This window comes from Phacochoerus africanus, chromosome 9 (assembly GCF_016906955.1).
Source record: "Phacochoerus africanus isolate WHEZ1 chromosome 9, ROS_Pafr_v1, whole genome shotgun sequence".
Lineage (NCBI taxonomy): Eukaryota > Metazoa > Chordata > Mammalia > Artiodactyla > Suidae > Phacochoerus > Phacochoerus africanus.
The window spans coordinates 48,143,390-48,165,666 of NC_062552.1; the positions used below are offsets into that span (position 1 = coordinate 48,143,390).

A 22,277-nucleotide genomic window follows, 5' to 3' on the forward strand; every position below is an offset into this window, starting at 1 on the left:
ACCAGAGTTCAGGCTTCTGGGAAAACGAACTGTGTGTGGCACAGGGTAAAATACACAAGGAAGGGTCACAGATTATGCTATTTTTAGTTTTTCAAAGCCATTATTTAGATTATTTCCCACCCCACCCCAAATATTGAAGATAAGATAGAATTCAAATGGCAGCAAAAAAAATTTAGGCAGCGGGAGTTCCCGTCGTGGCGCAGTGGTTAACGAATCCGACTAGGAACCATGAGGTTGCAGGTTCGGTCCCTGCCCTTGCTCAGTGGGTTAACGATCCGGCGTTGCCGTGAGCTGTGGTGTAGGTTGCAGATGCGGCTCGGATCCCGCGTTGCTGTGGCTCTGGCGTAGGCCGGTGGCTACAGCTCCGATTCGACCCCTAGCCTGGGAACCTCCATATGCCGAGGGAGTGGCCCAAGAAATAGCAACAACAACAACAACAACAAAAAAAGACAAAAAAAAATTAGGCAGAAAACATTAGGAAAAACTTAATTCTAAAGAATGTGATGTAGAAGATTCTTCAAAAGGGCTGCTGAGTCTCTTCCCCGGAGGAATTTCAAGGGAGGGCACAGATCAATGGCCTCAATCCTGTGTCCCCAGCCCCACACTCAAGGGCTGGTTTCCACCTGCTCTCCTACCTCCATACATGTGCTGCTTCTGAATCTCAAACTCCACCGGCCTCCCTTCCTCCTGACTCCCTCTTGCTCCCTGCCAGGAAACCCAGCCCTGAGAGTACGCTCAATCCTGCAAGGAGACTGAGCCACCCAGGGCTTCAGGTCCTACTGACAGGCCCTGGGACTCCAGCCATCCCCCACTTCACCCCCATCCTGTCTCATTCTCATCACCTCTTTGCCAGAATCATCTTCTATGGACTTCTTGGCCTCTAGAACCTCCTCTTATCCAGTTTGTCTAATCCAAGAATCTGTCACGTTGATGGCTTCAAGTACTACATTCACTAAGCAAACAAGTATTTAACCAGTGACCACCAACTCTGAACAACTTAGAATAACACAAATGTATCCTACAGTTCAGAAGTCCAAAACAGGTCTCACTGGACTAAAATCAAGGTGTGGGCAGAGCTGCGTTCCTTTTCAGAGGCACAATGGGCGAATCCTCCTAGATGAGCGTGTATCACTCTGCTCAAGGTGGCCTCCTCCATCCTCAGGGCCAGCAACACTGGGCCAAGTCTCCTCACACCCCCACCCTTCCACCTCCCTCTTCCAAGGGAAGGACGCTTGGACCCTTGGGGTTACACTGAGCCCACCTGGATAATCTAAGATACTCTATTTCAGTCAGCAGATTAGCAACCTTAATTCCATCTGCAACCTGAATTCTCCTTTGCCCGTAACCCCACATATTTACAGGCGCTGGAGATTAGGACACGAGGCACTGGGACAGGCAAATGTTAAACAAAATGCAGCCTTGGCTGTCAAGATCATGTTAGTTCTCTGATACCAAATGTTAATTGGTGCCCATTACTTTGAGAATTGAGCCTAAACACTGAATCTTATATTGAAGCCTTCCATGATTTCAAAACACTCCTGCAGAATTATCTTACACTGCTTCCCTGAAGTACCTTGGCGCTGTTCTCAACCTGCAGATCTGCACCCAACACGCCAGCATCTGCTACACACCCAACCCAGCTCCTCAGCAGGCCCCCTACACACTCCTGTCCACACAACACTCCTCTCTGAAGGCCCTGCCCACAGTTCACCTGCCCCCTCTCCCTGCCCACAGGGCCACCCCCCAGCTGGCCATTCGGCAGTGACATGAAGGGTTCAGGCAGAGGGCTGGCCCAGGTGTGCAGCCCTTGTGCGCCATCTGACTCCTCAGCCTCGCCTTCATCATCCATCAAGTGAAAGGCAAACCAATTTCTAAATCTTTCCCCAGTTCTTAAGTCTATGAAATTGGGATGGTCTGTATCCCTTTCTTTCTAATTCCAAAGCCACTGCCAGTCAAGGCCACCATCACTTCAACCGGGTCAGTGCCCTTCCCTGATGGAGGGTCCTTGCCTCCAGTCCCATATTGCTCCCCAAGCCCTCAAAGCACCTTTCTAGGTTCCCCACCTCCTAAGAACCAGGTAAAGGCCCTTGGGAAAATGTCCAACCCCCTCAACGCAGCTCCTGCTTCCTGCTTTGATTTTCCTCACTGATTTTCAGTTCCTCAGGAACTACCTGCCCCCCACCTCAAAGGCTTTGCCTGAGCGCCTGCTTCCTCTTTCTACCAGGCAGATGCTCATTCTCCAGGCACCCTTCCCTGGTCCTCCAGGGAGAATGGGGGGTCCTTCCTGTCTGCGTGCACAGCACCCCATGCCGCACTCTCAATCTGTATCCCCATGGCACTAGTAACCATTCCCTGTCAGTACCCCCAACAGACACCAGCTTCCATGGGGGCAGCACCGTCAATCTCACCCAGCACTCGGGGTACAGACTGGGTGTGGCTGCCTACGTTCTGAACAGAATAAAAGGACGTTTAGCTGCCCACAGGCACCCAGAATCAAGGTGAGATTTCCGGGGCTCTCCTGCAGCTTCATGTGGCTGCATGTTTAAACTCTGGCCAAGGGGACATAAGCAGAATTGTCCAGGGGCAGCTTCTGGGACCTTCCCGTAGGAGAAAGCATGAATGAACCCTCTGCCCCTTCTCCTCTGTCTCTTCCGCTATCCTGCTGCCTAAAAGATGGAGCCACGTTCTAAGCCTGACACACAGTGAGCTAGGAGCCCACGGCTGGTCACACCGTACCTCTTCCTCAGGTGTTTACGGGAAACACAATGCCTTGGTTTGAGATACCAATATTGGAGCCACTATTGTTTTGGGGTCTCTGTCACTTGTACCCAAACCAAACTGCAACATAGTGCTGATAATTATCTGTTGTGTCAAGTACATACCTCACCTCTTCTGCTGGCTTATAATCTTATTTGTCAGTAGGGGCACTGTCAGGTGTCTCTGCAGGATTCAGCCACCTGAGCAGAGGGCAGCACAGAGAAATCTTCCCTAAGGAGGGAAGCTGACCCCCCAGAGCCGCAACCCGGGGGGTTCCTCATCTGTGAATTGTTAGGACGTCTCAGGCTATCAAGGTGCACTCATCTGCCCACGGCCCAAGCACAGATTACGGAACAGATGGTACTATAAAGGGCCATATTCAGAGACATTCGTGCAAGTAACTGCCAGGTACCTACTACATGCCTGACAGCACACGGGCCTCGAGGATACAGAGGGAGCAAGCCAGACTCTTGCTGAGAGAGAAGGAAAGCACCAGCCATCCTCAGTTGAAGAACGAGGAGGCACACAGAGGTCAGGTATAACCAAGGTTACGCAAGCCGGGAGGGGGATTAACATCTAACTGAGTCAAAAGCATCAGGTCTAGGATGTGAGGATTTGGATTTATGAAAAATGGGGCTTTTTCTGCTGTTTTGTTTGCTTTGTGCTTCTGTTTGGTGGTGGGGAGCAACTTAGGAAGAAGCACCCAAACTGGGGCCTGTGTAGAGCAGAGGTGAAAGCAGACAGGCAACACGGCAGACACGAGTCTGAGCTGTGCTAAGGGAAAAGGGAAGGTGACAGGTGAAGTTGGATCAAGGATGGCCCTAAGAGGGAGTAGAGGCTTGCAGGGTGGCATGCAATGATCGCATTAACATGTTGGAAGACTTTTGTGACAGCACAGTCAGGACAGCACACGGGGAGGCAGGAGGAGCTGGGAGGAACCAGGCACCCTGGAAGGACTGGCGTGCTGCTGAGGCTGGGGGGCCAGAAGAGACAGAGCAGGGCCTGAGTGCACGCCCCCTACTGACTGACGGGTGGAGGGAGCCGGCGGGGGCGGGGGGGGGGGGGGGGGGATGTGGCTGATGGGAGAAGGAGGCGGGCACTGCTGAAGGGCACTGCTGAAGGCTTGACCATGTGGCCAAACTGGTGATGTGGGTGCTCCCGGCCATGCAGGCCAACAGGAGACAGGTTTGGAGGGCACCCAGGGGAACCCGGCTGATGAGAAGTTCCGAACCTGGAGCTCAGAAGAAAGAAGTGGATTAGAAATAAAGATCAGATGGAGTTCCCGTCGTGGCTCAGTGGTTAACGAATCCGACTAGGAACCATGAGGTTGCAGGTTTGATTCCTGGCCTTGTTCAGTGGGTTAAGGATCTGGAGTTGCCATGAGCTGTGGTGTAGGTTGCAGATGCAGCTCGGATCCAGCGTTGCTGTGGCCCTGGTGGAGGTTGGCGGCTGCGGCTCCAATTGGACCCCTAGTCTGGGAACCTCCATATGCTGCAGGAGCAGCCCTAGAAATGGTAAAAAAAAAAAAAAGAAAAAGAAAAAGAAAAAAGAAATAAACATCAGAGATAGACAGTGGGTGGGAGGGTTGGGGGGGTGGTGGAGGTAGATACTTTAGTCCATGGGCAAGCAGATTACCCACTGAGACTGGTTTGCCAAGAGTATTTTGCAGCTATTCACCTACATCTTGAATTTGGGGAGGCTCCTTAAAATCAGCCAATCCGGAGTTCCCATTGTGACTCAATGGAAATGAAGCTGACTAGTATCCATGAGGACGCGGGTTCAATCCCTGGCCTTGCTCGGTGAGTTAAGGATCCAGCGTTGCCATGAGCTGTGGTGTAGGTTGTAGACGTGGCTTGGATCTGGTGTGGCTGTGGCATCAGCTGGTGGCTACAGCTCAGATTCGACCTCTAGCCTAGGAACCTCCATATGCCACGGGTGGGGCCCTCTAAAAAAAAGACAAAAATTTTTAAAAAATAATAAATTAAATCAGCCAATACCATTCCCAAAAGGATGGAAAACTCAAACTCCAGTCCTGTACCAGGACTCCACGGAGGACACCTGCCTTGCTGTGCACTGTGCACTTATGGCCACCTTCTTCTGGGGTCACTGAGCCTCTTCCACCCTCTTCCCAAAGAAAACAACCAGAAGCTGCCATGACAAGCATAGTACATACAGCATTCTTGTGGGGACACCACGTCCTAAGACCATCTTTAAGGGGGTGTGTGGAGAAGCTCTGCCTTGTTTCACAGGGCAACTGCCTTCTTGGCTGAAGTATACCTGCAGACAATCGACAGCCCTGCAGACCAGGACATCAGGGCCCCTACGTGCCTCCAACGGTTCCCTTAAAGACCTGGCTTAAAGAGGCCACGCTCTACTTCAACCGCTATTTCTAACATACAAACCAGGAGTTCCCTGGTAGCTCAGCGGGTTAAGGATCCAGCATTACACTGCTGTGGCAAGGGTTGAATCCCTGGCCCAGGAACGTCCACATGCCCTGCACACAGCCAGAAAACAAAAGCAAAAACAAATCAGACTGCAATTGCAAATAGCTGGAAGACAAATATTTAAGAGGCTTTTAAGCAACATTTTCTGCTATGGGCAGCTACTTATAATTCTGACTTGATTGCTAACTCTTAACTGATGCGATTACTTGAATATTCAAAATAAGTTATCATGCTCTCCAAGCTAATTCGTACAAAATATACAAAGGCAGCATTACAGCCTCAGCTGAAATTAAAAGAGGATGGAGAAACATAATTAACAAAGATAAGCTATGCACCCCTGGAGAGAAAAGTCTTAGATTTTTAATTCAAACTCATGTAACATAGATAAGGATGTGACATGAAAACATATTTCTTTTTAAAACCCAATCTAATCTCTTACATTTTATAACTTGGGTGTCAGGGTGAATGAGGAACAGGCAGAGTTAAAATCTGTTTAAAAATGAACAAAAAAACAAAAACCTGCTCTGATGTGGCATTTTAAAAAGCAAACACAACCCAATAATCATCACTTCTACAGAGTGTCTACAGCCATCAGCATCAATTGTTTTATCACCTGGTCACATTTCATGTTAGCATATAAGCCACTCTGAAATCTGTGATCCCTGTATTTTAGCAATTATGGTACTTAGAGCCATCATAGTGTTGTCAGACCAAGTGACACACACCCAGAAAGAAAACCGAGATGTCCTCAAACAATAAGAATCCCAAGAGAACTGAAGGGGTATGAGAGCTGTCATTCTGACCAGCCCAAACATGCAGCCTTTAACTGGGCCTGTGATAGACAACTTAGATGTTCTCAATACACACATGGTGCATGCCTCTACCCACAGAAAACCAGACAATCTGGAGATGGAGGCTCCCTGGAGGATGTGGGTACCCTGCCCTCTCAGCCCACACCCCTCAGGTTTTAGACACTATGCAGATCAAACCAGGGGGAGCTGGGGCCAGACAAGGATGCCCTTAGCCAGTCTGGTCCTGGATCCTGCCTCTGCCACCTGCTAGTGGGAGAGCCTTCCTTGAACAAGTCACTTAACCTTTCCAGGCCTCCGTTTTCTTGTCTGTAAAGCTGTGGAGTCCACCTCATGGGGTTTGTAAGGCCATAACAAATTAAGAGATGCCAGGCACTTAGAAAAGTGCCTGGCCCGGGGTACACCCAATACCCACAAAACAGCCTCATTCTCTTCCTAAGTTGCAAAGTATTCCACGGCCCAACTCTAGTGTAATTTATTCCTCTAGAGAACATTTACTCCGTTGACTCAATCTTCTGCTATTGTAAACAACGTTTCAATGAACATCCTATACAATTACGGATTTTTTTTTTTTTTTTTAATTTTATGGCTGCACTGGCAGCACATGGAGGTTTCTGGGCCAGGGGTTGAATCCCAGCCATAGCTGTGACCTACACAGCAGCTGTAGCAACACCAGATCCTTTAACACACTGCGCTGGGCTGGGGATTGAACCCGCATCTCCACAGTGACCCAAGCTACTCTAGTGAGATTCTTAACGCACAGCACCATGGTAGGAACTCCGGGATTTTTTTTTTTTTAAACTATGCTCACCAAATTAAGTTGGTCTCCTATCTAACTTTCATATATAGTACTGATGGTCTGAACACCCTCCAAAGCAGGCACAGATAATATCATCAGTAAGTTCTACATCATACTCTCAAAGAGGTAGAGTGACTGACCAGTCATAGCCTGCATGGCCTTGAGTGGTAGAGATGGACCACTATCCTATCTGGCTGCTAACACAAAAGGCCTTTTCTCCAACTCCCTTCCTACAGCCTTGCTAACTTTAAAAAAAGCATAGTAGATGCTCTTAGAAATGCACCTCAGACCCACAGGAGAGACATATACTTGGAAGTTCTGTAAGAAGTAAACTCACATTTTCACAGGGGTGCACATCAACTCACAAACAGGGAAGATACAAGCATCAACAATTCCTATAAATATTAAGGTGATGCATTTCCTTTGCCAAAGCCCAAAGCAGAGATACCCTGAACACCACCTCCAGGGACATACACCGCGCTGCCAAACTTCCCAGGGAAGCAAATGAATAATTACTGAATTTGATGTCATGAGAACTATTCTTTGGGGAAGGAGAAATTCATAATGATTACTTTGTAGGAGCACAGGCTGTGCCAAGACAAAAGAGGAATGGGTACACTCAGGTTCAGAACAGCTCAGATAAAATAAAGCCCAGAGTGGCCAACCCTCTAGTGTGGCTTTAACTAGGTCTATTTAGGTATGGATGCATCAGAGGTTAGTTCTGACAGGATGAAACTTGACATTGGGGAAGGAAAGAAAAGGGCAGAGGCAGAGCTTAACAGAGACAGAGCCCGTAACCGGATGTGTTAGCCGAAGGGCACTAACTTTGTGTAAGGGCTGTCCTTGGAAACTGTAGGTGTTTCAAGAAAATGGTCACTCGGGGAGTTCCCATTGTGGCTCATTAGTAATGAACCCAACTAGTATCCATGAGGTTTTATCCCTGGCATCGCTCTGTGGCTTAAGGATCCGGCATCAGATGCGGGGATCAGACGCAGCTTGGATCTGGCATCATTGTGGCTGTGGCGTAGGGAGGCAGCTACAGCTCAGACTTGACCCCTAGCCTGGGAACTTCCATTGGCTCTAAAAAGCTGAAAGAAAGAAAGAAAGAAAGAAAGAAAGCAAGCAAGCAAGCAAGCAAGCAAGCAAGCAAGCAAGCAAATGGTTACTCTAATAGAGAAAAGTATGATAGTCCCAGCATTAAACATCTTAGAAAACGACTTCCTAAATCCCAGTCAGCAAGAAGACGACAAACAAAAAGGTACAGAAGTCTAACTTGGGATATAAAAATATACAGCGGCCCATCTCTGGGAACTCTGCCTCCTAGGTAACTGAATATTAAGCTAAAATACCTTTGTTTTGCTCACAGGAAACATCCTGACCAGGCCCAGGATGACTGCAAGAAGGAAGAAATTAACACATCTCTCTGGAGGCTGCTAGAACTAGGAAACGTCTGACTGTATTCTGTCCCCTTTCAGCATAAAAGGATTCTGGATTCTAACTTAGGCAGAATGCTTCTTTGGGACATGAGTTCATCATCTTCTTGGTGGCTGGCTTTCTAAAAGTATTCTGTGCCCCCTCCAACACCAAAAAAAAAAAGATGTAAGGAAAATCAAGACATTACATACAACTGCTTAAACAGGACTGGCAAGGGAGGGGGCAGGAAGAGGATGGGGATTCAATCTTTCTAAAAACTCACCAAGTTTAACTTTTTTTTTAGCGCCATACCTACAGCATGTGGAAGTTCCCAGGCTAGGGATGGAATTGGAGCTGCAGCTGCCGGCCTATGCCACCGCCACAGCAATGCCAAATCAAGCCACATCTGTGACCTACACTGCAGCTTGAAACAATGTCAGATCCTTAACCCACTAAGTGAGACAAGGGATCGAACCTGCATCCTCATGGATATTAGTCAGGTTCTTAATCTTCTGAGCCACAACAGGAACTCCCAGGTATGACTATTTTAAATCCAGGGACCACACAATTCTCAGAGCAAATGCATTTAAGTTAAATACAAGTATCCCTGTAAAGTAAGTATACCACTGTTAATGATAACATTTGTGGATTGAAATTGGAATGGGGGGGCAGGAATTCTATGACAGAAACTCAAAATGAGGTCAGTTTCCTTCCTAAACAATTCACTTTGCTAGGCCAGAACCACCCCAGCAGTTCTGTTTAACCTCAGAAAGCTGTCATTTCCATCAATGATTCTATCATCTGCTTTCCTAAGACCTAAATGATTTTAACTTACATTCTCTATCCCTGGTCAAACAAAAACAAAGGCTTTGCTCTCAGCAAAAGTGAAAATGGAAAATTCTAATTTTGAAAGGGATGTGAAAATCACCTTGGTTTAATCGTTTAATTTTAAAGAAAGGGACCAATACACAGAGTCGATTTTCTTAAGGTTGGTAGGCAGTTTAGGATAAGAAACCAGGGCAGCATATACAAGGATGAGGCACCTACCTAAACCACTGTGCCTTCCAATGTTCTCAGGTTACCTCTGTTTTAATAAACAAAGAAATATGCATGTGCTTTACCGTAATCCTATATTATGAGGTAATGTTTATTGTCTCTTATGTGAGCTGACAGGAAGGAGCCCAGAAGCCAGCACTTACTCTCAGCTCTGCCGGCAACTGCCTGCATGGGCTTCAGCAACACTGGACTTTTTCTCAACGACAACACTTCGCTCAAAGGTGGGAAGCATCCTGATTTCAGTGAGATTAAAATGGGAAAGAGTGCTTGCGTGATTTTAAGATGCCACTAATTATAAGCTGCACCTCTACCCAGACATGTTAAGTTGTGAAAAAGTGAAGATGGATGAAATGTGGTGGAAACACATATTTGCAGAAGGGCCAACCCACCTCCCCAAATGAATAAAAAGGCCAACAATGGCTGCAAAAAGGAACAGGACTGGACAGGGAGAAAGGTTCTGTCTGGATGGAACGTAGCCAGTCTGGATGTTTCCACCTGAGAACAAAGCCTCCGTCCCCTCCCTCTATGATACTGCATTTTTCTACCCCCCAGGCCCCAAAGAGCCCTTCCTCTTGCTGGTCCTCCATCCAACTGGTCTTTGAGTTGCCTAGATCTTATCCTAGAAACATTCTCCTATGACCAGCTCTCTCCAGCCTATGCTTCAGGTAGGCTGACCACTGCTCTGACCTCCTCCAACAGCCTCCCAGTCCACCCCACACCCCTGGTGTCCGCTCCCAGTGATCCACCCCATGCACTCTCACTCATGTTCTTGGAGCTCAGCATTCACCATACACTCCTTCTAGTTCAAAAGCTTCAGTGGTCCTGTTACCCAGCATCTCAGGGAAGACAAGGGATCCAGACCACCCAGGCGAGAATGCTTTGTGACCCTGGGTAAGTGTCTAAGCTTCTCTGCTCCCAGTACCATATAATAATACTTGAGATAAACCCACGTAAAAGGACTCAATGCAGTGTTTGGCGTGTAGCTAACAGTTCAATATGTTAGCCCTTGTTATCATCAACGATCTACCTTTCTAACCTTTCTTTCCACTTCTGCTCTATCAGCCTCAGGCAGCCTGCTTTTTGCCCAATGATTCACCTGTTTGCTCTCCAAACTTCCTCTCCTAGAATACCTGTCCTCTGATCTCTTGTGTGTCTGCAAAGCTCCTCTATGACAGGTAAGGTGAAATTCAAATGTTGATTCAGTTCTGTTTCATTTAATACAATCATCTCTTCTATGGGGCCTGACATCCTGGGAGGCCCTTACAGTTGACATGATGGGACATTGTGGCGGACACCCCCCTATGTCAAGGGGTCTTCCCTGAAGGTGTAGTTAGCAGCCAAATAGGAGAGGCGAAACTGAAATCCACTCCTCAGTTGGGATGGGCCCCAGATTACCATTGTTCCAGTTAATACTTCAAGTAACCAAAGCCTAAATCAATTACCTCAAGGGGAAGGACCTTCTTTGGAAGGTGGTGGGAAAGGAAGCCCCCATGAGACTATGGCAACATGGGGTCCAAATTACAGCTGGCAGTCATCCTGCAAAATCGGCATATGGACATTATCAACATCTGAGAAGACTTCAGAGAAACAGCAAAAGTTCTACCTGTAGGACTTTTCAGGTCAGGTGGTCACTTAAGCCCATCTGAGTTGGGTTTCCTGCCTCCTGCAAGAAAAGCATCCTCACCAATCCGGCAGTGCTAGGCACTGATATGTCTAACATGGGTAGCTCTACCATAAAGCTTTCCCAGGTATAGTGAGAAAAGCCCACCAGAAACCTGCTTCTGATCCCCTTTTAGTCCCAGGTGCAGATTAAGTATGCATGTAAAAGGATTAAAGGGTAAACTAACTCAGGAAGTCCTTTGGAGTCAGAAACTGTGTCATTCAACTTTGTATACAACCCCCTCCCCCCGCCCCCAACAAACACACACAGAGTACATGCCCCAAAACTCACGAGTCAATATATTAAAAAAAAGATGAATCAAATGTGGGAATAGACTACACAGATCTGAAAAATGGCAAACTGTTAATCCTGGATGGCTTGAAGATGGACCTTTAATCATGATGTTAGATTTTTGTTACAGAGTAACATAAATGGCACAGAGCCAACTGAACAAATTCAAGCAGCACAAGGACAAAGGAGTAGGTACAACACAGAAGATAGAGCTCTGTGAATCTGGACAGCTCAACTGTCATCTTGGGCCTTAGTTCTCAATTCTTTAAAAAAAAAAAAAAAAAGGCAGGGGCTAGCACTTCTCATAGGGTGGCTGTAAGAATTATGCCTGGAAAGCAACTACTTACTAATAAGGAAGGTGCTCACATCAATAACACCTGAAACTGAAGGCATGCAGAGAGAGACCTGTTTATGGGTAACTAATGGAAAGATAATCCCATCAGTAACAAGAGTTGGTAGGCACAAAGGAGGAATTAAAAATAATTACAAAATTTCTTAGGGAAGAAGAAGAATGTAGCAAGAAAGAAGTAAAAGCATCACTCACCCTCTTCACTATCTACTTAGGCATCCAATTCACCCTAAAGGAAGGGAAACAGTTTTGCCTTGATTTGAATAATTCAAGTGGGAAACCCAAGGATTGATTCTTACCTCTAGGAAGAGGAGGATAATCAGTAGTTATGCTGAGAGGAAAAGAGGAGGCAGTGGGAAAAAAGATCCTTGCAAATATCCAAAAATTAAGAATGCTGACCCTTCCCACCCCATCCCCCCCAAAAAAGAAAAAGGAAGCTCAGTTGATCCCAGGGAAAGTGATAACACCTCATTTTCAAAGGTGGGTTTGAAGGGAGACTGGGATTAGTGTCTGTGAAAACCTAGTTTTGACTATTTTCCCAGTTATTTGAGATTCTCCAGCTTTATCCTTGGCCACATCCCCTAAATGTCACTTCCCCTTTCCCAAGAAGAAAAATAAGTGAAGAAACCTTTACCAAACCACCATTTGACAAGCCCCATGCTGGGCACTTTCAATTGTATCATCTCTTGGAATCCCTGACAATTCTGCAACATGAAACCCCCATTTACAAACAAAGAAATTGAGTCAAGGCAGGGAGGACAGTGTCTGAAGTTATGAAGTGCTTTTCTTGAAAAAGTCTGACCATCAAACCTTAATACACTTTCTACTTTCACTTTTCAACAGAGTTCTGTTCTATATTCTGTAAAACTAGTCATCTGTAATCATCAGTAACATTCTCCCTTGTCTTCAGTTAGAAACAGAAAACAAGTGCAAAAAAGAGAAACGGTACAGAAAAAAGTTGCTGGCAATGAGAAATTACAATCTGGGGCAAGAATCTAAAAGGGACATTAGTGACATTTCTCTTTCAAGTATGGAGCTTTCCCTGGAGAATCCCAGGCAGCTTGTGAACAGGCTAAAAAAGGGATCTGCTTGTGCCAAAGCGCAGATGAAAAGTTACTGTTCGTCCACAGTCATCGAATGCAAACTGGCTGTGTCCATCCATATCATTAGACTGCACCAAATGCTGCTGGCAGAGTGGTGCAAGCAAAACAAGTGCAAACCAACACTTTATCTCCGGAGTGGTCAGGGGAACAAGTTACCAAACCTAACAGGGAACTTTAGCTCTTCCGTACTACCCTATAAGGCACTTCCTGCCACGGTCCCTCTATTGAAGAATTAAGGCTGCTCGCTCCTCACCATTCTATCGCCGCATCCCTAGATTCTGTAGCCCAGCCAATAAATCATGCACTGGATTCTTCCATACGGGACCCCCCACCCCCACCCCAAAGGGGGTCAAATGCATTCTCCAAATTTGCAATCAGGAAACCGGGGGAGCTGAGCTGAACTCCAATCGTGGGCAGGAGAAACCACCAGCCTTCTTAAACTGCAAGGACATGGAACCCAGTGGTTGCAAGATAGTTTAAAAGAATAGCTCTTGCTCCAGGCACAACTCCCTCCACCCCTACACTGGCGGGTGGGGGCTGAGTCTTATCTGCCTGTAAGCTGTAAAAGGGCACTTTTCCCTACCACTAGCAGCAGACACAACCCCAGGGCTTCCCCGGCAGCTAGCCGCTCCAGTCCGCGCCCCGCCGCCTCCGCGCCGGGGACTCCAGCAAGGGCCGCCCAGGAGGGTCTTGAGTCCCCGCCCCAGCGCTTCCCCACCAGCCCCAGCCTCTTCGAGAACGGAGGGCTATAGTTATCTGGTTTTAATAAAAATCGAAGCGGTCCCCGGCTGGCGGGCTTCCCTCCGAGGAACAGAGGCGGGAAGGGAAGAGAGAAAAGGAAAGGCCGGTGGGGCCGCGGACCAACCAGCGCCGTGACCCTGCAGTCCCTCAGAGGTTCTCCCCGCTCACCCGGGTTTTGTTCTCCCCCGAGGAAGCGCGATCGCTCTCGAGGCGCTTCCCTGGACCTCCAGCCGCGCGTTCATCCCGCCCAAACAAGCGAACCCGAGCGCAAGAGCCCACCCGCCCTACCTCCCAGTGGCGCCCAGGGTGCGTTCCCGCCGCGCCCGTCAGCGTGCTCACTGCTGGCGGCTTCCATCGCCAAACAGGTGAGACAGCATCTCGCGGAAACTCCCGAGGCTCCGGAACAGCTCTCCCCACGCCCAGGAGCGGGCCGAGGAGACCAGGCTCCCCCGCCACGCGGGCGCAGCGCGGGCCATGCTCGCACCGGCTAGTGCTCACCGGGTTCGGGACCTAACGGCGGGTTGCAGCCCTCAGTCCTGGGCGCGCGCCGGCGCGGGTGTCATGGCCGAGAGGCGGCCGGGAGAAGTTTCGCAGAGCCGCCCGCTTACCTCTTAGTCCAAGGGCGGCGGCGGCGGCTCCCAGAAGCGGCGAGGCGGTGGCTGCAGCGTGGGGAGCCAGCAGAGCCGGGAGGAGGCAAGAGGGAGGCACGGCCAGCAGGAGCCGCCGCGATGGGAAGAGGAAGGCGCTGGGTATCTACAATCAGAACGTGGGCTGACCGTGACGTCACAATGGCGCGGCCAGCCAATCGCCGCCCGGAGGCCGAATCAAGCGCTATGATGTCATGCGACCCCGGAGCCAATCGCGAGACAATAGAACTTTCGTGATTGTAAATTCCAGAATCCGATGCTGTGGGGCGCCGTGGCCGGGGTTGGTCCCCTCGGGTTCACGTGTCTCTGGGCAATTTTATCCCCTTTCTTCCTAATAAGCCTGCGTGGAACGCAGAGCCTGCGCAATAGAAGCAGTGAATTTCCCGATGCCCTGAACTCTGATTCTCTCAGTGCCAGGCGTGGCAGGGTTTTGTAGCCGCTTTTGGGTGGCAGAAGCCCACTCGGGTGCATTCTCCTCGCCGGTTCTGGAAGGCCGCCAGTTCTCCTTGGTTTGAACTGTAAGGGTTAAATGCCTACGGAGACCACCGGAGCGAACAAGATGGGACAACCACAAAAAAACGCACAAAACTGATGCTGAGGATTAACTAACTCCCAGGTGGTAGATTCACCGTGATTTTTCTTAGATTCTTTTTTTTTTCCTTAGTGATCACTACCAACTCCATTTCTACTTAAGACTTTTTGTAGAAGGAGGAATGGTGGTGGAGAAGTGAAATTCGTCTCTTCAGCTAGACAAATTTAAGCATGTAAGACAAAGTGCTTTGTGCTCAGGGCACAAGTAGATACTTGGATAATTTGAGGCCTTCATCATCCTAGTATTCTATGCTCTCTCCAAGGAAGCCGCTGAAATTAAGCCTTTCTCTCTGTGCCATCTGGTTATGGTTCTGTTACCCCATGTTCACAGACCGGACACCATCCACCATTTAATGTAGGCAAATTTATTCTTTCATAAATTTGCAATGTAATGTTTATCATGTGCCAGCTGTGTACCAGGCACTGGGCCATTGCAGTAGGAATACGGTGTACAAACTATATACAAATCAGATAATGTAAACATACACAAGTAATTAAGATTTTTAACAGCCACTTGCCATTCAACACCACAAGCACTGAATGACTTAAGTTTGTCAGAATGAATTTATATTTATATATTTGTATTTGTTTGTTTTTTGGCCACATGCACAACATGCTGAAGTTCGCCCACCAAGGATCAAACCTGCGCCAGATGCAGTGGTTAACGAATCCAACTGGGAACCATGAGGTTGAGGGTTCGATCCCTGCCCTTGCTCAGTGGGTTAAAAGATCCAGCGTTGCTGTGAGCTGTAGTGTAGGTCACAGACTAGGCTCGGATCCTGAGTTGCTGTGGCTCTGGCGTGGGCCGGTAGCTACAGCTCCAATTCGACCCCTAGCCTGGGAACCTCCATATGCCGCAGGTGCGGCCCTAGAAAAAGGACCAAAAATAAATAAATAAACAAACAAACAAACAAACAAACCTGCACCAGAGCAGCCACCCAAACCACTGCAGTGACAACGCTGCATCCTTAACCCATTGAGGCATACAGGAACTCCAGTTTGTCAGAATATTATTATGCTAGGTATTAGAAATAAAAGACTGCAAAGTTCCCCTCCTCCTTTTAAATGATAGTCAGAAACAACTACCATCAGAGTGGTAAATGATGGAGTGGAAACTAAGATACACAGGTTAACTAAGAACTTTCTGTGAGAGACATGTGGAAAGCGTATGCCAGAGGCATAGATGAATTGGGCACAAGTATCTCCTTTACTCTTCCTCTTCTTCTTGCAGTTCAAGGACAGAGCCAGTTCAGCTCTTTGTAAGCCTCTCTGAGTTTTATCTTTCCAGGTTTTAAAAGTGTCAACTTTAAATTATATTCCAAAATCTTCATTTTATCAAATGATGTTCCAAATTATCAAATGCTGTTCCAAATATCACACGCAATTGTTTTCATTGTCTTCACCTATTAATAAAGTGTTTTAAACCCATATTACCAAAAATCTCTATCTATTTTTTAAATGGACTTATACTGTCAGGTCAAACATTAAATATTAAATAATTATTTCTTAGAGTCAATTAAAAGTAAGCATTAAGTTCCATTATTTTATTTTATTATTTTATTCCTATCCTGCAACAGATGCCTTTTCACATAACCTTGACAGATGTGCCTTAGACATTTGTGTATCTTGGCTTCCACTAGGACATGTTTCACTCTGCATTGTAATTTCCTGACTGTCCCATCTTGCTTAACCCATGGGGTACTCTTTGCTTTATTTATTTATTCATTTATTTATTTATTTTCATGGCCACACCTGCAGCATATGGAAGTTCCCAGGCCAGGGATGGAATCCAAGCTGCAGATATGACCTAAGCCACAGCTGAGGCAATGCCAGGTTTGATCCCTGGCAATGCCACACCAGGCCAGGGATCAAACGTGCACCTCTGCAATGACCTGAGCCCCTGCAGTCGGATTCTTAGCCCACTGCACCACAGCAGGAACTCCATTGTACCTCTGCTTTAAAGACCACTGCTGTAGACTGTAAACGCCATTGGAGGGGGAGCCATGTTGAATTTTGCTCATTATTTATCCACTATAGATCTTACTATAGTACCTGCTGTATAATAAGAGCTTAGTAAATATGTTTTGAATAAGTGTGTGGGCTCTTACCCCACCTTCTCATCACCACCGTCACACTAGTTGCTTTCATTTTCTGCCCCAGAAATCCAACCCTCTGTTAGATAGTTATGTCTCAGGACTCCTACCAAACCTGTTAAGGAGTTCCCGTTGTGGCACAGCAGTTAATGAACCTGACTAGTAGCCATGAGTACACAGACTTGATCCCTGGCCTCACTCAGTGGGTTAAGGATCTGGCATTGCCATGAGCTGTGGTGTAGGTTGCAGACATAGCTCAGATCTGGCATTGCTGTGGCTGTGGTGTAGGCCGGTGGCTACAGCTCAGATTTGACCTCTAGCCTGGGAACCTCCATATGCCACAGGTGTAGTCCTAAAAGGACAAACAAACAAACAAACAAAAAACCCTGTGTTGGTAAGGTCATGTTCTCATTCTTTCACCAGCTAGACACTTAGGGTTCCCAATATATAGATGATTGAGGCGGGAATTTCTGCCCCACACAAGGCTTCTTACACTCTGTAGTGTAAACTGACTACCATGACCTCAGTACAAGATACCCATATGGCAGCACTATCACATTCATAGATAAGGCTGCAAAAAAGACTCTGCAACTTACCTGTGGATAATCTTTTTCAAAATAAATCAAAATAAATAAACAGCAGTGTTCAAGGAAAGTGTTTTAGTGAGTGTCCGAATCAGATTCTTGGCCAGTCAGGTTCTAGACCCTGTGTTGGAGCCATCCAAGTCCTTATAACCAACCTGTCAAAAGTGAACACAAGTAGAGGTGGTAACAAAGCCCTGTAACTCTTTCCAGTTTCCTTATAGCATCCATGGATGTCCCGCAAGAAGTGATTATTGAATTATCTTCATGTACTAATTCACTGTTTTATTCCGTTTCCTCTTCTTCCTCCTGCTTTTCTTTTCTTTTGTTCTGGCAGAATTTTCTTTTCTTTTTTTGTCTTTTTTTTTCTTTTTTTCTTTTTTCTTTTTTTTTTTTTAGGGCTGCACCGGTGGCATATAGAAGTTTCCAGGCTAGGGGTTGAATAGGGGCTGTAGCCACCAGTCTACATCACAGCCACAGCAATGCAGGATCTAAGCCACGTTTGTGACCTATACCACAGCTCACAGCAATGCCAGATCCTTAACCCACTGAGCAAGGCCAGGGTTAGAACCGAAGTCCTCATGGATACTAGTCAGGTTTGTTAACTGCTGAGCCACGACAGTAACTCCCCTGACAGCATTTTCTTTCTGTGGCCCCAGATCTCATCCAACCACACACTTCAGAAGGTTGCTTCAGTACTGAAAAATATTGGGAAATGAGTTCTATTGATATAATACTTGGAATTGAATTAGGAAATATGGTTGAAAGTCTCATTAGAATGCCATGCTAATGAAGACGAAATACTATATGTGCTGAGCAGGTATTTGCATGACACAATGAAACCTGTCTTTCAAGATAAAACTACAAGCCTATGTTTGCCTCTGAACATTTGAAAGTTGACTAAAATATAGGCCAAGTATAAGCTAGTTTATACTAAGGATGCCATTATTTAATCTCTGTCTTTACGTTTTTACTCCCCTGTGATCTTTTTTCTTCTTTTCTAATGTTTTCTGTTACCTATTGCCAGGGGTTCCCACTGGCCTGGCTTGTCTTTGCTAGAGAGAGAGATTAAAAGGCAGTTTCCCTGGAGTTCCTGTCGTGATACAGTGGAAACAAATCCAACTAGGAACCATGAGGTTTCGGGTTCGATTTCTGGCCTCGATCACTGGGTTAAGGATCGGGTGTTGCCATGAGCTGTGGTGTAGATCAAGGATTTGGCTCAGATCTGGCGTGGCTGTGGCTGTGGCCAGCAGCTGTAACTCTGATTAGACCCCTAACCTGGGAACCTCCACATGCTCTGTGTGCGACCCTAAAAAGAAAAAAAGAAAAAAAAAAAAAGCAGTTTCCTTGCCTCCTCAGACCTTGGGTTTAGTATGTGCTTCCTTTGTTACTTTGGTGCTACTCTTTTTCATTGCTGGTCAACATGTACCCAGGTTTATCTCTATTCCTGTCCTTGAGTGTTCATCTTTCCTTCTCTCTCTTTTTCTGTCTTTCCTTCCTTCTTTCCTTCTTTCCCTTTCTCTCTTTCTTGGCCACAGGTATGACATTTGGAAGTTCCCAGGTTACAGAGCTCCAGCTGCCAGCCTGAACCACAGCTCACAACAACACCAGATACTTAACCCACTGAACGAGGCCAGGGCTGGAACCACGTCCTCATGGATACGAGTTGGGTTCGTTACCGCTGAGCCACAATGGGAACTCCACTTGAGTGTTCATCTTGATGGATGTGAGTTACTGGAAGGCACAGCCCATGCCTAGCCCACCATGTTGTTTTCCCAATAGCTAGCAGATGCTAGCCTCCAGCAAATAGTGGATGCTCATAAATGTCAACTGAATGAGTTAACAATTTGAACTATTTCTGAATTCTCCGGCCTTTTCTTTTCCATTTCCTTTTATCGTTTCTAGTACTCTATCCAGGAGCAACTACATAGTGAAAGGGGTCTTTCTATCCATATTGACTTCCTAAGTGATATTATCACCCACTTTTTATGGCTCTGGATTCCGTCTCTACTCTGCTGACTCCCAAATGTATTTCTCCACCAAAACCTTTCCCCTAAATTCCAGACTTACATACTTAACTGCCTATTAATGACTTCTCCTCTTGGGTGTCTAAAAGGCATCTCAAGCTGAGGATAAGAAATCTTGATTCTCCCCTAGACCCTCTCCTCCTGTGGTCTTTCCCAGCTTTGTAAATGATGACTCCATTCAGGTGTTCTCAAGACAAACACCTTAGAAGTATGTTTAGCTCCCCTATTCCTTTCATGCCCTACTTCCATGCATCAGCATAATCCTGCCTGCTCCATCTTCAAAACAAACCCAGAATCTGTTTATTTTTCACCACCTTACCACAGCCACCAGTTTAGTCACCATTGACAATAGCCCAGAATTTTGCAATCATCTTGACCTCTACTTCTGCATATTCCTCCTACTCTATTCCCAACCCAGCAGCCTGAGTGATCCTTTTAAAACCAAAGCCAGATCATGTCACTTGTCTGCTTAAAACCATTTATTAAATTCTCGTTTCAGTAAAAATCAAAACCCTTACAATGGCATATAAGGACTTTGCCATTTCTCAGGTCTTCTAAAGCTACTCTGCCTTCCTCCCACAATGGCATCCTTCTTATTCCTTGAGCTTAATAAGCACTGGAATTTCCTCAGGGCCTTTGCACTTACTGTCGCCTGCCCCATGCCTAGAATAACCTAACCCAGAAATTTCCACGTACACCCTTGCTTCACTCTGGTTCTCTAAATGTCATCTTTTTAGAGAGTTCTCCTTGATCATTAAATTTGTAACATCTTCCTCCTTGTTTCCCACATTCTGGAACCATTTTATTCTGCTTTATTTTTCTCCTTAGCATTTATCACTCTCTGATATACAACAGGTTTGTTTTTAATATTTGTTTATCCTCACCCCATCATTTACCCACTGAGGGCACAGACTTTGTTCTCTTCACCACTGCCTGGAACTTGGTAGGAGCTCAATCAATATTTATTCAATGGATAAATTAACAAATGAATGAAAAATTGAAATGCAGATCAGTAAGATATGTTTTTTTTTTCCCCTCTCTTTTTAATGCTGCACCTGCAGCACATGAAATTTCCCAGGCTGGGGGTCTAATTGGAGCTGCAGCTGCCGATCTACACCAGAGCCACAGCCTCACCTCTCTGAAATGTTAAAATCTGAAAAGTTTTTCCAAGAGAATACTTATCCTTTTTTTTTTTTTTTTTGCTTTTAAGGGCCCCACCTGTGGCATGGAATTTGCCAGGCTAGGGGTCGAATTGGACCTACAGCTGTCAGCCAACACCACAGCCACAGCAACGTGGGAGCTGAGCCGTATCTGCACCCTACACCACTGCTCATGGCAATGCTAGATCCTTACCCCACTGAGGCCAAGTATCGAACCTTCAACCTCAATGTTCCTAGTTGGATTCATTTCTGCTGCGCCACAATGGGAACTCCAAGACTGCTTAACATTTTTAAAGTGCAATAGAAGAAGAAAGACTATAACTATGGTTATGATGAAAAAGAAATATATTGTTTTAAGTTGGAATGAATTTGGAACGCTTTACTCTTCTATAAATACATCAGTTATCTTGAATATCAAGCACTTTCTCTTGAAATAGAGACTATTATGATGTTTATCTCAATGAGTCAAATTTGCTACTAGTTCTTTTTCTATTACTTATACGTTTCTAAGACCTTGCCCAGTACATTCTCCTCTACCCTTTCGGCACCATAATGAGATGAAAAAATTGAGCCCCCAAAGCATTGAGTGACATACCCAAGGCTGCAAAGCCAGTTAGTGCAGGATTAAGAGTGAAATCAGGTCTCGGTTCTTAACTTCTTTATGTGCTGAGCTATGTCAAAGGTAAGATTTTAAATCAAGACAGCTTCTCAATGTATCTTCTACTTTGCTGGTTATCGAATGAGAAATTTCTTTTTTTTTGTCTTTTTGCCTTTTCTTGGGCCACTCCCTCAGCATATGGAGGTTCCCAGGCTAGGGGTTGAATCAGAGCTGTAGCCACCTGCCTACGCCCAAGCCACAGCAACTCGGGATCAGAGCTGCGTCTGCGACCCACGCCACAGCTCACAGCAACGCCAGATTCTTAACCCACTGAGCAAGGGCAGGGATCGAACCCGCAACCTCATGGTTCCCAGTTGGATTCGTTAACCACTGCGCCAGGGCCAGGACGGGAACTCCGAATGAGAAATTTCTTAATTGATGGATTTCATTCTATAACATGTTAAGGAGGTAAAGAGCTCTATCAGGTAGACAAAAGCAAATGATAGGGAGTTTCGGTCGAGGCACAATGGAAAAGAATTCGACTAGCATCTATGAGGATGCAGGTTCGATCCCTGGCCTCACTCAGTGGGTTAAGGATCTGGCATTGCTATGAGCTGTGGTGTAAGCTGGCAGCTGTAGCTCCGATTCAACCCCCAGCCTGGGAACTTCCATATGCCTTGAGTGAGGCCCTAAAAAAAAAGGCAGATGATAACCAAACTTAGTAGTGATGTGGTCCTGTTGTTAAGGACACTAGTGTGAGGAGTTCCCATTGTGGCTCAGCAGGTTAAGAATCTGACTAGTATCCATGAGGATGTGGGTTTGATCCCTGGCTTCAATCAGTGGGCTAAGAATCTGGTGGTGTTGTGAGCTGTGGTATAGGTTGCAGACGCAGCTCAGAGCCTGCGTTACTATGGCTGTGGTGTAGGCTGGCAGCTGCAGCGCTGATTTTTTTTAATTTTTGTTTGTCTTTTGTCTTTTTAGGGCCTCACCTGCAGCATATGGAGCTTCCCAGGCTAGGGGTCTAATTGGAGCTGTAGCTACCGGCCCACGCCAGAGCCACGGCAATATGGGATCCGAGCCGTGTCTGTGACCTACACCACAGCTCACAGCAACGCCAGATCCTTAAGGCCAGGGATTGAACCCTCAACCTCATGGTTA

General features: G+C 46.5%; 1 protein-coding gene across 1 annotated transcript in view; it reads right to left on the reverse strand.

Moving 5' to 3' along the window:
* Positions 1-14,211, reverse strand: part of ELOVL5 (ELOVL fatty acid elongase 5) — a 72,387-nt gene extending 58,176 nt beyond the window's left edge. The window contains exon 1 of the mRNA XM_047796758.1: positions 14,031-14,211. The gene's annotated coding sequence lies outside the window, so the exon portion shown is untranslated. The remainder of the gene's footprint in view (positions 1-14,030) is intronic.
* Positions 14,212-22,277: the final 8,066 nt, after the last annotated feature.